The 12,697-nt window shown below is 35.9% G+C and overlaps 1 protein-coding gene across 2 annotated transcripts in view; it reads right to left on the bottom strand.

Moving 5' to 3' along the window:
• Positions 1–12,697, bottom strand: part of DCC (DCC netrin 1 receptor) — a 1,568,393-nt gene that overhangs the window by 1,281,481 nt on the left and 274,215 nt on the right. For both annotated transcript variants that reach the window (XM_021073445.1, XM_021073448.1), the window contains one exon: positions 174–277. The gene's annotated coding sequence lies outside the window, so the exon portion shown is untranslated. The remainder of the gene's footprint in view (positions 1–173; positions 278–12,697) is intronic.

Genomic DNA, 12,697 nt, shown 5'->3' with positions numbered 1-12,697 from the left:
CACTAACAGAAGAACTTACATAACTCTGCCACATAATAGACTGCAGTTTCAATTTTAAATATGTTCTTTTATTAGGCATGATTCTGTCTCATCTCCTCCAACTCCCTGGTAAAAGGAAATACTTTGATGTAAGTAATGATTTCTTAAGACGACAGAAAAATCTACTTACAAACCTTATTCCTGGGAAAGACACTGAGGTAGCTGAATTCTTGGAACCTGGTGATTCAATAGGTATCTTCTTTGTTGTTCTCATTCCAAGTTGCCTTCTGAGAAGACCCTGAGACCGTGAAAGAATAGCTTTGTTATCTCTTACAATTTTCAACCACTGCTTTTTTTTCTTTGAAGGATTATCTAGTTCTTGGAAAACAAACAGTGCTTCTGAAAGTACTATTAGGGAAAACTAATACTTCTCTGCAGTTTCCTAGAAGTTAGCAGAAATGTTTTGAGACCCAAGGAACTGCAGAGAAGCACTAGACAAAATTGCCTTCTCCATCATTCCTTCCAGCCTCTATCAACTTCCCAATCATCAGACTTCCTCTTCCCATCTTCAAAGTCTCTATACACATCTACCTCATACTTGCCCTGCTACATCTCTTCCCTTGCTTTAAATCAAGGATTAGCAAACTATCTGTTTTGGAAAACACAGTTTCATAAGAATTCAGCCACACCTGTTTGTTTACATCTTTTCCATGGCTGCTTTTATGCTACAGAGCTGAGCAATTGTGAAGGAGACCATAAGACAGAAAAAGCCAGAATTAATTACTGTGTGGCCCTTTTCAGAAAATGTATGCAAGTTCTGCTTTAAACAAATAGATCCCCCCACTCCAATTTGGAGATTTTTTTAGAAATTCAGTCAACTAACTCTCTAGAGTATCAGCAGTATTTCCTTTCCTTTTGGATTGTAAGTTCCTATAGATAGAAAGTTTAAGGTTGTATTTTTTATTAAGAAAGCTATTTTAGAACATTTTTAGTTTCACAGTGAAGGTGAGTAGATATACTCACTAATACTAAGCTTGGCTCCAAATTCATGTGATTTTTAGAGAATAAAAAGCTAGGAAAAATAATTAACATTAAAAACAAGAAAAAAAATAAGCAAGCAGACAAACAAACATCTATGACCCCAGATCTCAAGGTCTTAGAAGATGTCCTAAAAGATGCTTTCAATATGGTCAATATCCTTATGCTACGAATATAACCTTCCTGTATTCACAAGTGAAAAAAATAACTCATATAAAGCTCTAATGCTATTACAAAGCTCAGTAATCAAAACAATGTGGTACTGATACAAAAACAGATATGCACACCAATGTAACAGAATAGAAAACCCAGAAATAAACCCAGACACCTATGGTCAATTACTCTTTGACAAAGGAGAGAAGAATATAAAATGGGAAAAGGACAGTCCCTTCAGCAAGTGGTACTGGGAAAACTGGACAGCTGCATGTAAATCAAGGAAAGTAAAACACACCCTCACACCATGCAAAAAAATAAATTCAAAATGGCTTAAAGACTTCAACGTAAGACAAGACACCATAAAACTCCTAGAAGATAACATAGCCAAAACATTCTCTGACATCAACCCTACAAATGTTTTCTTAGGTCAGTCTCCCAAGGCAACAGAAATAAAAACAAACATTAACCAATGGGACCTAATCAAACTTAAAAGCTTATGCACAACAAAGGAAACCATTAAAAAAAAAAAGACAACTTAAGGAATGGGAGAAAATAGTTTCAAATGATGTAACCAACAAGGCCTTAATCTCTAAAGCATACAAAGAACTTATACAACTCAACAGCAAAAAGAAAAAACCCATCAACCCAATTGAAAAATGGGCAAAAGACCTGAATAGACATTTCTCCAAAGAAGATATACAGATGACCAACAGACACATCAAAAAATGCTCAACATCACTAGTTATTAGAGAAATGCAAATCAAAACTACAATGAGCTACTACCTTACACTGATCAGAATGGCCATCATTAACAAGCCAAGAAATAACAAATGCTAGAAAGGGAATGGAGAAAAGTGTACTTTCCTTCACTGGTAGTGGGAATGTAAACTGGTACAACCACTATGGAAAACAGTATGGATGTACCTCAGAAAACCAGATATAGACCTACAATATGATCTAGCAATCCCATTCCTAGGCATATATCCAGACAAAACTTTCAATGAAAAAGATACATGCACCCCTATTTGCATTGCAGCACTATCCAAGACATGGAAACAACTTAAATGTCCATCAACAGATGAATGGATTAAGAAGATGTGGTACATATACACAATAGATACTACTCAGCCATAAGAAAGGGCAAAATAATGCCATCTGCAGCAGCATGGATGGAGCTAGAGACTCTCATACTAAGTAAGTCAGAAAGACAAATACCAAATGACTTCACATACAGGAAAATAATATACAGCACAAATGAACCTATCTACAGAAAAGAAACAAACTCATAGACATGGAGATCAGATTTGTGTTTGCCACAGGGGGAAGGGAAGGGAATGGGATGGGATGGGGCTTGGGGGTTAGTAGATACAAACTATTAGGTTCAGAGAGGGTAAGCAATGAGATCCTGCTGTATAGCATGGGAAACTATATCTAGTCACTTGTGATGGAGCATTATGGAGGATCATGTGAGAAAAAGAATATATATGTATACACACACACACACACACACGTATATATGTATATATATATATATGACTGGGCCACTTTTCTGTATAGCAAAAATTGACAGAACATTGAAAATCAACTATATTAGAAAAAATAAAAATCTTAAGAGAATCAATAAAAACTAGAAGGTAAAAAAAAAAAAAACAAAAAAAAAACAAACAAAAAAAAAAAACCTCCAATGCTGGAACATCTGCCTGAAATTATTTGCCCCACTACTTCAAATTCACACCTGTATACATGGTAAATCCTAACTCACTCTCTTTGAATATTTAAATTTGGAAAAGGACATACCTCCAGGAGCTTCCTTTAAAAATCTCTGTGGGTTGGCTTAGGGTCAGTTAGATTTGGGGTCAAATTCTAACTCTTTGGTACATTACTTAACCTAGTTAGGCCTTAATTTCTAACAGAGGAAAACTACCTATCTCATCAAGACAGTTGAGAAGTTTAAACAACATAAAATGGGCAGAGCACCTAGTAGCTGACCTCATTTAAACAAAGAAAATAATTCCCAGATCTTCTTCAATGCAGAGCAACATTGTCTTAGGGAATCTGTAAGCTGTGAAATGGTATAAACCCAACTCAAATTAGTGATGCTCAACAGAACCCAGGTCTAGTCCATGTACATCTTACAAAACTTCACTTTGCCAGTGCTTAACAATACCTGGCCAGGAGAGATAGCTAGTGAGAAAAATCATACGATTGAGAGTATAACAGAATAAGAGTGGAATTCACATATTTTAATAAAAACAATGAGAAAAAAGAATACAGAGAAGTAAGATGGTTAAGGATTTTATTTTGCCACTAAATGTTCAGGCAGTTTTTGGATATTCTGGTTTTTGTCTCCAAGATTTTTCCCAAGATTAGATGGTGTTGTAATGTCACCAAATAAATAATGCTTACATTCTGGCTCCACAAATGAGTGATGGCTTCTGACTAGAAATTGAATGAACAGTTTAATGGTAGTTCAAATAGTAGCAAATAGTTGTTTGCCAGTTTACAATCACTTATTCTCATTCTCTCTCTGTCATTTTCTGAGCTATGTTGCAGTTAAGAAAGCTGTCATACAAAATGAAATTGGCTTTTTCAGGCAGAAAACAAATGTACTCTGGCTGGCAGACTGGCATTTAATCATTCAGTCTCTTAGCGTCATTACTGTGCTGCTAGCATAAAACATCTCGCATCATTTATGGAAGAGTAGATAGGCTGTGAACACTGGGCCCTTACCAACCTCTGCAGGAATATGCCACCGAGGTCTTTGTTGTCACTCCAGAAAGTAATTGTTTTTGATATGAAATCTGGGTTTATCAGCAGTGGCAGAAGGAGAATGCCTCTTGGGTAGGGACTCCTGGGTTCCCATCTCCTGGTTTGGTAGCAAATGTCCATAAGGTATTTCTTAGCCTTTGGCTTGATTCATAGCATCCCCCTCTATGGCTCAGGGATTGGAAGCAATTTAAACTTCAAGTCTTCTGTGTTCCTCTCTAATCACTCACCTAATTTATAAACTGGTTAACAAATGAAGACTGCCTTCTTGTAAGACTGAAAATAAACATTACTCAAATTTGGCATTCTCCCCAAACACCAGGCATGCTTATTGACATTCAGGCTCCCCATATGTATGACTTTTATAATAACTCCTTAGAATACAAAAGTTTTCGACTTCAATTGCTTCTCAGTAGAGGGCTAACAATACAACACTAAACTTAGTTGATGGAATATAGGTTAAGATCCTCCTCTGTCATTAGGCTACCTATACTGTTAAAATTCTTCACATTTCCACAGTGTATTCAAATGTTTTCCCAGTGAATTCCATAAGATCCTTTTAGTATTGAAGGTAAGAGTGAAGAATGTTCTCATTCCTTTCTCCATGCTTTGAGATTTGGGGAGTTCTTTGTGAGGAGCCCAGGGTATAATTATCAGAGATTATAAACATCACAGTTTCCATCACATCTATCATTTGGTTCGGATGATTATCAGATGTCCTATATTTCTTTAAAAATATAAATTGATATTAAAAAGACAAGACACATTGGCATGGAAGAGGACCAAAAATTAAAAAGAGACTAAACTGGAATCCTTTAATTTGGAGAAAATGTAAGACAACTGAATTTATTGTTAGGAAAACTTACTAAGAATGTATCAAATTGATTTACAATGTTTCCATTTATATGTCAAAAACATTGATGCAGTCTCAGGAGCTGGCACTGGCTTAAGAGTCTTTGGAAATAACTTGTGTGTTTTAGGTAAATAAAGAGCAGCTGCCCTCAGGCCTCTGTGCTCTTTTCATTCTTCCAAACAAGCTTCATCCAATCTTCGAAACCCAGTTAGATTATCCATCAGAAATATTAGAAGTCAAACTCTTCTAGAGCAGTCTGTACTGCAAAAAACAACCTCCACTTTCACCTTGCAAGAAGTATCAAGATTAATCAATGCCAAGTTTGCGGGTACATTTGTATCTCTACTGAACGGCACCCTACAGAGCTCTCTAAGTCATAGGAAATAAGAGAAATACCAAGAATGTTTTTACAGCAGAATGTGAAGAGAAATGTCTTACTCACCAGTTCCCACAACCCAGCTGCAGGAACTCAAGTTAGAACCATCATATATATCAAGGATTGATAATAGATTATTTGCTTCTGGTAAGAAATAGAAACAGAAAGGCCGGGGGAAACATAAGCTAAAACCAGTTAAAATGAGATATTTGTGTTATTCAAGTGTCAGGCAGAAACTTACACCCATGCAGGGTTTTGTAAATTGAGGGGCATCTCTGCATGTCAGGGCCATTCTTTCTGCAATGGTTACATCTTTCATCTTACAGTCATGCAACCATGTATGGATCCTTGTTATTAGATCTTGTTTTATTTCCACTCCTTGTGGGAAATTATTTAATGCCATTGTCAGAGGCGACAGGGCTTGGAACGTTTTAATCTTATAAAACATTCTCAGTTACACAGGGTAGTCTGTTTTTGGGTTTCCATTGTTATCATGAATGATAAGGGACCCATATGCACACTCCTTTCAGTTTGTTGTATTAACATCCCTAACACCTGATATGGTTTTAACTTATTGTCACATATCATGTGTCTCTACAGTTAGCAAGTACCTTCTAAACTTACCTCTAGAAGGACATCCATCTGTCTGACTCTTATTGTGAAACAGCCCTTTGAATGGTAGGGTGGGAATGAGCTGTGGAGGAAGCACAGTAATGCTTCAAGTGGAATACCAGTTAGGATGGAAGACACTACTGTAAGAGAAGAGGGATTGGATTAACAGGAAGAGATAGGGTGGCAGAGAGCAATACAATGATTCCCAAGGTTTTGGTTTGGGCAAATGGCGAAGCTGCTAGAGCTAGTTTCCTAGAAATTATTTGGTGGAGTTAATTGCCACACCATTAATTAGAAAACAGTCTTTTCACAGATGACCCAAAGCAAGTTATTTTTCATTTATTCATTCATTCCTTCATCAAGTCATTCGTTCTTACCTATATTGCATACCTACTAGATTCATAGAAATCCCTCAGACTAAAAAGAGAAGGGAGGCATTATCTCTGCTTTCAAGACTCTCACACACTTGGGGGATAATTGACAGGTGCCCAGAATCCTTTAATCCACTGTGAGGCAGGAGGACTGTGTGCTTGCAACTACCTCAGCCTAGAAGACACAGGCGTTACCTCTACTGAGGTGAGGAAAGAGGACATGGGGATGAGGGGAGAAGGGTGGTGGACAAAGAGGCAATAAGGATGACTCTCCAGAAGAGAGAACATTTAAGCTGAACCTTGAAGAGGAAGAACTTACAAGAAAAAAAAAAATGAAAGAACCAATTCTGGCAGAGGATAGAAGAGGCAGAGAAAATTTCAAAGAGAATCCCTCCTCCTCTACTTAGTGTCTCAACCCTCCCTTGTGACATCCTGATGCTACTGGGTTTTGTTGCCTTCAATGCCATGATCTTTCATCTTAGCATCCACAAAATGGCACCCATTCTATAGATTAAATCCCCACTCAAAACCTTGATTCCTTCTCACCAACATATGACAAAAGGTTTAGACCACTCTTTCATTACAGTGTATTTTGCAGTGGGTTCAGATTGAAGTACAGGCTTTCCACCTGGAATATCAAGGTAGAACAATCTCTTGCTTGTGCTTCAGGTTTGTCTTGTCAGGAAAAAAATACACAAAGCATAAACTGCTGTCATACAACCAAAGAGGAAGGGAGGCTTATTGTATTCAATGAAATCAGGGAAGTCAGGTCAATTAAGATTTACAGATGAATAGACTGGAGGGGAAAAATTACAGTGGGGACAATGTTCTGTCCCAGGAAATGTACAGTTTTTCAAGGACCTTAAACAAAGAAAAAAAAAAGAAAGAAAGAAAGAAAGAAAGTTAGCCAACAGTGCCTGGCCACAAGCAAAGAAATGATAGCTCTTTCTTAGTGGCCTTCTCAGAGCCCTGTGTTTGGGGACTACACATTTGATGCAGGAGGAATGAGTTAAGATTAGTCCTGTGCAAACAGAGTTGCTCTGAATTTTCTTACCATGCTGATACTATGATGAAGTTCATGTATGTGTTCGAGCCATCAACAGAACAAAAGAGCTGTCCAATGTCCTGATTTGACTCTCAAGCAATTAAAAAAAAAATCCACCTTTTAGCAATGTTCTGGAGAGAAAACTGCTTACATGTTTCCAAAGACATAATTGGCATTATAATTCTGGGGTGCCTTCTCTTCCCAGCAGGTATCACTTTACTTATATCAATAATATACCACAAGCATTGAGCTGCCTTAAAAAAAAAAAAAAAGATTCTGAATGCTTGCTATGATTCTCAAGCACTTCAAGTTATTGGGATCAGTGGCTTCAATTGGAAACATTTTATTTGTTTTTATAATAAAAAGTACATAATTGTTATTAGTCCCATGATTCCTTCTGTTGAATACAATAGCGGTTGTCTTTACCCCAGACTCCATTGCTTTTTATTCTGCATCATGTGCTTTATTGATTTTCCTGCTACTATTATTTCCTTCAATAAGCCATTTTAAAATAACATGAATTTTCTTAATTTCTTTGGCTTCATTCCTATCCACAGCCCTCCCTGGAGCTCAGTGTAGGGCTGTGCTGTAGATTTTGCACTGCTCCTCTTTTACTTTTGCCTTGGCTTTTATCTTCCCCAAAATATTGTGTCACAGTTTAAGGGGAAAAAAATAAATTACCCCCTTTCTCCTTCTCTTGATTTTAGAAACAATTGGAATTTTTTTTAAAAAGACAATAAACAGGGAGATCAAAATGTCACCATTTACTACTGATAAAGCTGGCTGCAGAGAACTGGTTCTGGCTGGGAATAATCCCTCCTTGAATTACAAAGACAGCCATGCAGTCACAGACAGCTCTGGAATACTGCAGCCCTCTTGAACACAAGGAAATCCCTCATGTTCAGCAAAGCTGAGTGTTTGTGTGTCCTCGAAAGAGACTGGCTCTGAAATAGGGAAATGAGAGGGGTAGAGCCAGGTATTTTGAGGCCCAGTACATTCTGAGCTGATTTCTTATTTCTGAATCCAACCTGTTGAAGAATATGTGACAGTGTGGAGAGGGTTCCTCTACTAAAAGACCCCAGAGTGAAAATAAAGCTTAGGAAAATACTGTGGCAAGGACTAGAAACTTCAGTTCCCAAGAAAATGTTCACAAAATGTTCCCTGGCCTTAAAATTTGTAAAGAAGTAACTGAAGTTCCAAGATTTTCTCTTTCCTCTCTCTTTTCTCACATGTAGTACATTTCTCAGCTAGGTGGGATATTGAGGTTAAACCTCAGAATACATTAGATTTTGTGGTCTGGGTGTCTGCTATTCATAGTAGTTAAACTATTCCAATATTACCAGGTCAAAATGCCAATTACTACTGTGACTCCGATCCATGAAAGGCAAGTCTTCGTTGATTTAGGACTTAAATGAACAATGCAGTAATGAAAAACAGTAATATTAATTATATTGCTCATATGCTTGTCCTTCACTTCCCATACCAGCTATAGAAACTGAGTTTTCTTCATACTCAGTTACTAATATTTTATCTTAATTTCTGGAGAGATGATGTTTCTCAGATGAATGGATTTAAGAGTTAAAGGTGCAACATCCTTTAGAGGAGGCACAGAATTTTGTGACTTGGTCAACAATAATTCCCTTGCCTTGCTTTTCAACCTTGGCTTCAGCATGTGTGAAGAAAAGCTTTTCATGGAGATAAAGGAGGACAGACATTGGAATTGAGCTTATGGGACATTCATGCATTTCATGCCATAAGCGGGGCTCAGAAATATTAGGCATGAATTTGCTTGGGAAACCTCCTGGTTTTTCCTACATTTTTCTTTATGTTTGTACACATCTAAGTCTTCCTATTGAAGTCACACTATACAAACCATTCACAGTATTCTGTTTCCTTCACTATTTAACTTTACATGATAAATATATTTGTTGTGCATTAAGTAACTGCAATCATTTCCAAAAGTGAGGTGATTAATAGCATGGTCTCCAGAGTCCCACTGCCAACCTTCCATCATAGCTCTGTGGTCATAGGACATTATATTACTTCCCTGAGCCTCATATTCCTCAGCTGTCAAAAAAGATAACTCTCTACACTTTTGGCAACAAAGTAAATTGGTTCAGCCACTATGGAGAGTCCTTAAAAAACTGAACATACAACTACTCTAAGACCCAGCAATTCCACTCCTGGGTATATATCCAAAGAAAATGAAAACACTAATAAAAAAGACACATGCATTCCCAAAATTCACAGCAACATTATTTACAATAGCCAAGATATGGCTGTCCATTAACAGATGAATGGAAAAAGAATAAAGTTATATGTGTGTATGTGTATATACACACACACACACACACACACACACACACACAGGAATATTACTCAGCCATAAAAAATAATGAAATTTTCAACAACATGGATTGCCCTGGAGGGCATTATACTAAGTGAAATGAGTCAGACAGAAAAAGACAAATACTGTATGTTACCACTTTTATATAGAATCTAAAAAATAAAGTAAATGAATATAACATAACAGAAAATAACTCACAGGTATAGAGAACAAACTAGTGGTTACCAGTGGGGAGAGAAATGGGAAGAGGAGTATGAAAGGATAGAACATTAAGGGGTGCAAATTATCATTTAAAAAATAAATGTTACAAGGATATATTGTGTAGCACACATAATATAGATGATATTTTATTGTAACTTTGGAGTATAATCTATAAAAATATTGAATCAGTATATTGTATACCTGAAACCAATATAAATCAACTATACCTCGAAACAAAAATAACGATTGGAGTTCCTGTTGTGGCTCAGTAGTTGACAAATCTGACTAGCATCCATGAGGATTCAGGTTCATTCCCTGGATTCGCTCAGTGAGTTAAGGATCCAGCATTGCTGTGAGCTGTGGTGTAGGTCGCAGATGCGGCTTGGATCCTGCGTTGCTGTGGCTGCGGCATAGGTTGGCAGCGGCATAGGTTGGCAGCGGCATAGGTTGGCAGCTGTAGCTCTGACTGGATCCCTAGCCTGGGAACCTCCATAAGCCATGGGTACAGTACTAAAAAGCAATAGTAGTAGTAGTGATAATAATAATAATAATAATAACAACTATGATAACTCCCTCATGATGACTAAATGAGAAAAAGCATACCATAGTCATGGCACATGGCCTGGGACAAGATAAAAGCATAATCAAATTAAATAAATATTATAATACAAGTATTTTGAGGAACAGCATATAAGGACACAAAGATGAAAGGACAAACAAGAATTATATGTACTTATTACTTATTTATGCAAAAATATTTACATAGAAAAAATTTTTAAAAGCCTGTGATTATAATTCCAAATTAGCAATCTGAGCATTTTATCATATTTCCTTTAAGCCTTTTAAAAAAGAAATAGAAAATTAAGATTAAGTTGAAATTTTTTCTGTGTACCTTCCTTCACCTTCCACTCTATTCTGTATCCCCAGCTATTTACCAATCTAAAGTTGGTGCATATATTTTTTAAATTTTATTGGAGTATAGTTGACTTACAATGTTGTTTAATTGCAAGTGTACAACAAAATGAATCAGTCATACATATGAATATATCCATTTTTTCCAATAAAGGTTATTACAAACTATTGAGTAGGTTTTTCTATTTTGTACAGTAAGTTCTCAATGGTCTATTTTATACAGTTTTGTGCTTTTGACCATATTACTAAGAGACTATTTAAAGCATTTTTTAAAAAACTCATTGTTTTTTGTGCAATGTTCTTTTCTTTAAAAAAATAAATGATGATTGTGAAATTTATCTATATTTGCAAATGTAGGGTTAACCCATTAATTTTCATTCTCTGTTGTTATAGTCCCATAATTCACTTATCTGTTTTCCTCTTGATGATAATGAAGTTGGTTAAAATTTCTGTTTATTCAAACACTGATGGAATTGTTTGTAATCATGTCCCCTTACACACATAAGCTAGGGTTTCTCACAAAGTTGTCATAGCAGTATGCATTTCTACCAGTAGATTTTTAAAATTTGTCCAACTGATGAATTTGAATATGCATCTCATTTTGTTTTATTTCAAAATTCTATGATAAAAAGTAAAGATGTACATCTTTTCATTTGCTTATGTCTAATCCTGTGAGTTTCCAATTCCTAAACTTTCTAGATTTTTCTATTGTCCTGATTTATTTTGGATTCATGATTTGCGAAGATTTTTAATCTATTCTGAATATAAAGATATTTCATTTTATTATGCTTTTAGCTTTACTGTGCTTCACAATGAAATTGAGTTTTTTTTTTAAATAAATTGAAGGTTTGTGGCAACCTGGCATCAGATGAGTCTATTGGGCCCATTTTCCCAACAGCGTTACTTTTTAATTAAGGTATGTACATTGTTTTTTAGACATAATGCTATTGAACACTTAATAGGCTGCATGAACATAACTTTTTAAGCAATGAGAACAAAAAAAATCATGACTCACTTTATTGTGGTGACCTGGAACAGAATCTACAGTATCTCTGAGGCATTCCTGTATTATAATTTCCTTACTTATATATTCTATAAAATATCTTTTAACCTTACATTATTTCCGGAATATAGAAGTGTTAAATTTCAGAGCGGTCAGTATTTTTATCCTTTCTTGTATGGTTTGTACTTTTGTGTTTAAAGATTCTTTCTATTCTTATATATCAATATCTTTCTATTCTTTTCTAAATATTTCAATTTTGCTTTATCATATTTAAGTCTTTCATACCTCTATAACCTCCTTTTGGGAACAATAGAAGGCAAGTGTTTTGCTTGTTTTTGTTGTTTCTTTTTTTCTTCCTTTTTTGTAACCAGTTGGCCTAGCATCGTATATTACATAGTCCCTAGCAATAAAAAATGCAGTTTTAGGATACACCAAGTTTTGAAGTACACAGCAGGGCTGTTTCTGGTCTTCATTTTGTTCTATTACTCTACTTTTTATCTTTGGACCAATACCACACCTTTCCTTATAAGGAAAAGATTTTTAGGGGAGACTTGGGGGATAATCAGTTTATCAAAATAATCATTCTCTTCGTTACCAGCATTTGTTAAATGCCTACTACATACAGATAGATGAGCTACTTACTTTACATCCAGTATTGTAGTCATTCTTTAAAACAACCCAATGAGGCAAGTATATCTTTATGGTAAAGATGAGGAAACTGTGACTTGAATTTAAAATTTGCCTAAGTTTATCCAGCCTGGAAATAAGAGAGCTGGGATTCACACTCATCTCCATCTACCTACAATGCTTGTTCCATTAAACCTCTACAATACACTGTCTCCCTGGACAAGATTTCAGTGATTACTTTCTTGAGTAGTTCTCAGCACTGGCTGCACATTGGAATCACCTGAGGAGCTTTTTCAAAGTATTGATGATGTAGCACTACCTCACTCAAAGTAAATCAGAATACTCAGGAACAGAGCTCAGATATTAATATTTTTAAAGGAAACTCTGGATTCTAATGTGTCTCCAAGTTTG

This window comes from Sus scrofa, chromosome 1, assembly GCF_000003025.6.
Source record: "Sus scrofa isolate TJ Tabasco breed Duroc chromosome 1, Sscrofa11.1, whole genome shotgun sequence".
NCBI lineage: Eukaryota > Metazoa > Chordata > Mammalia > Artiodactyla > Suidae > Sus > Sus scrofa.
Note: the sequence above shows the minus strand (reverse complement) of the source record. Positions and strands in the feature narration are given on the sequence as shown.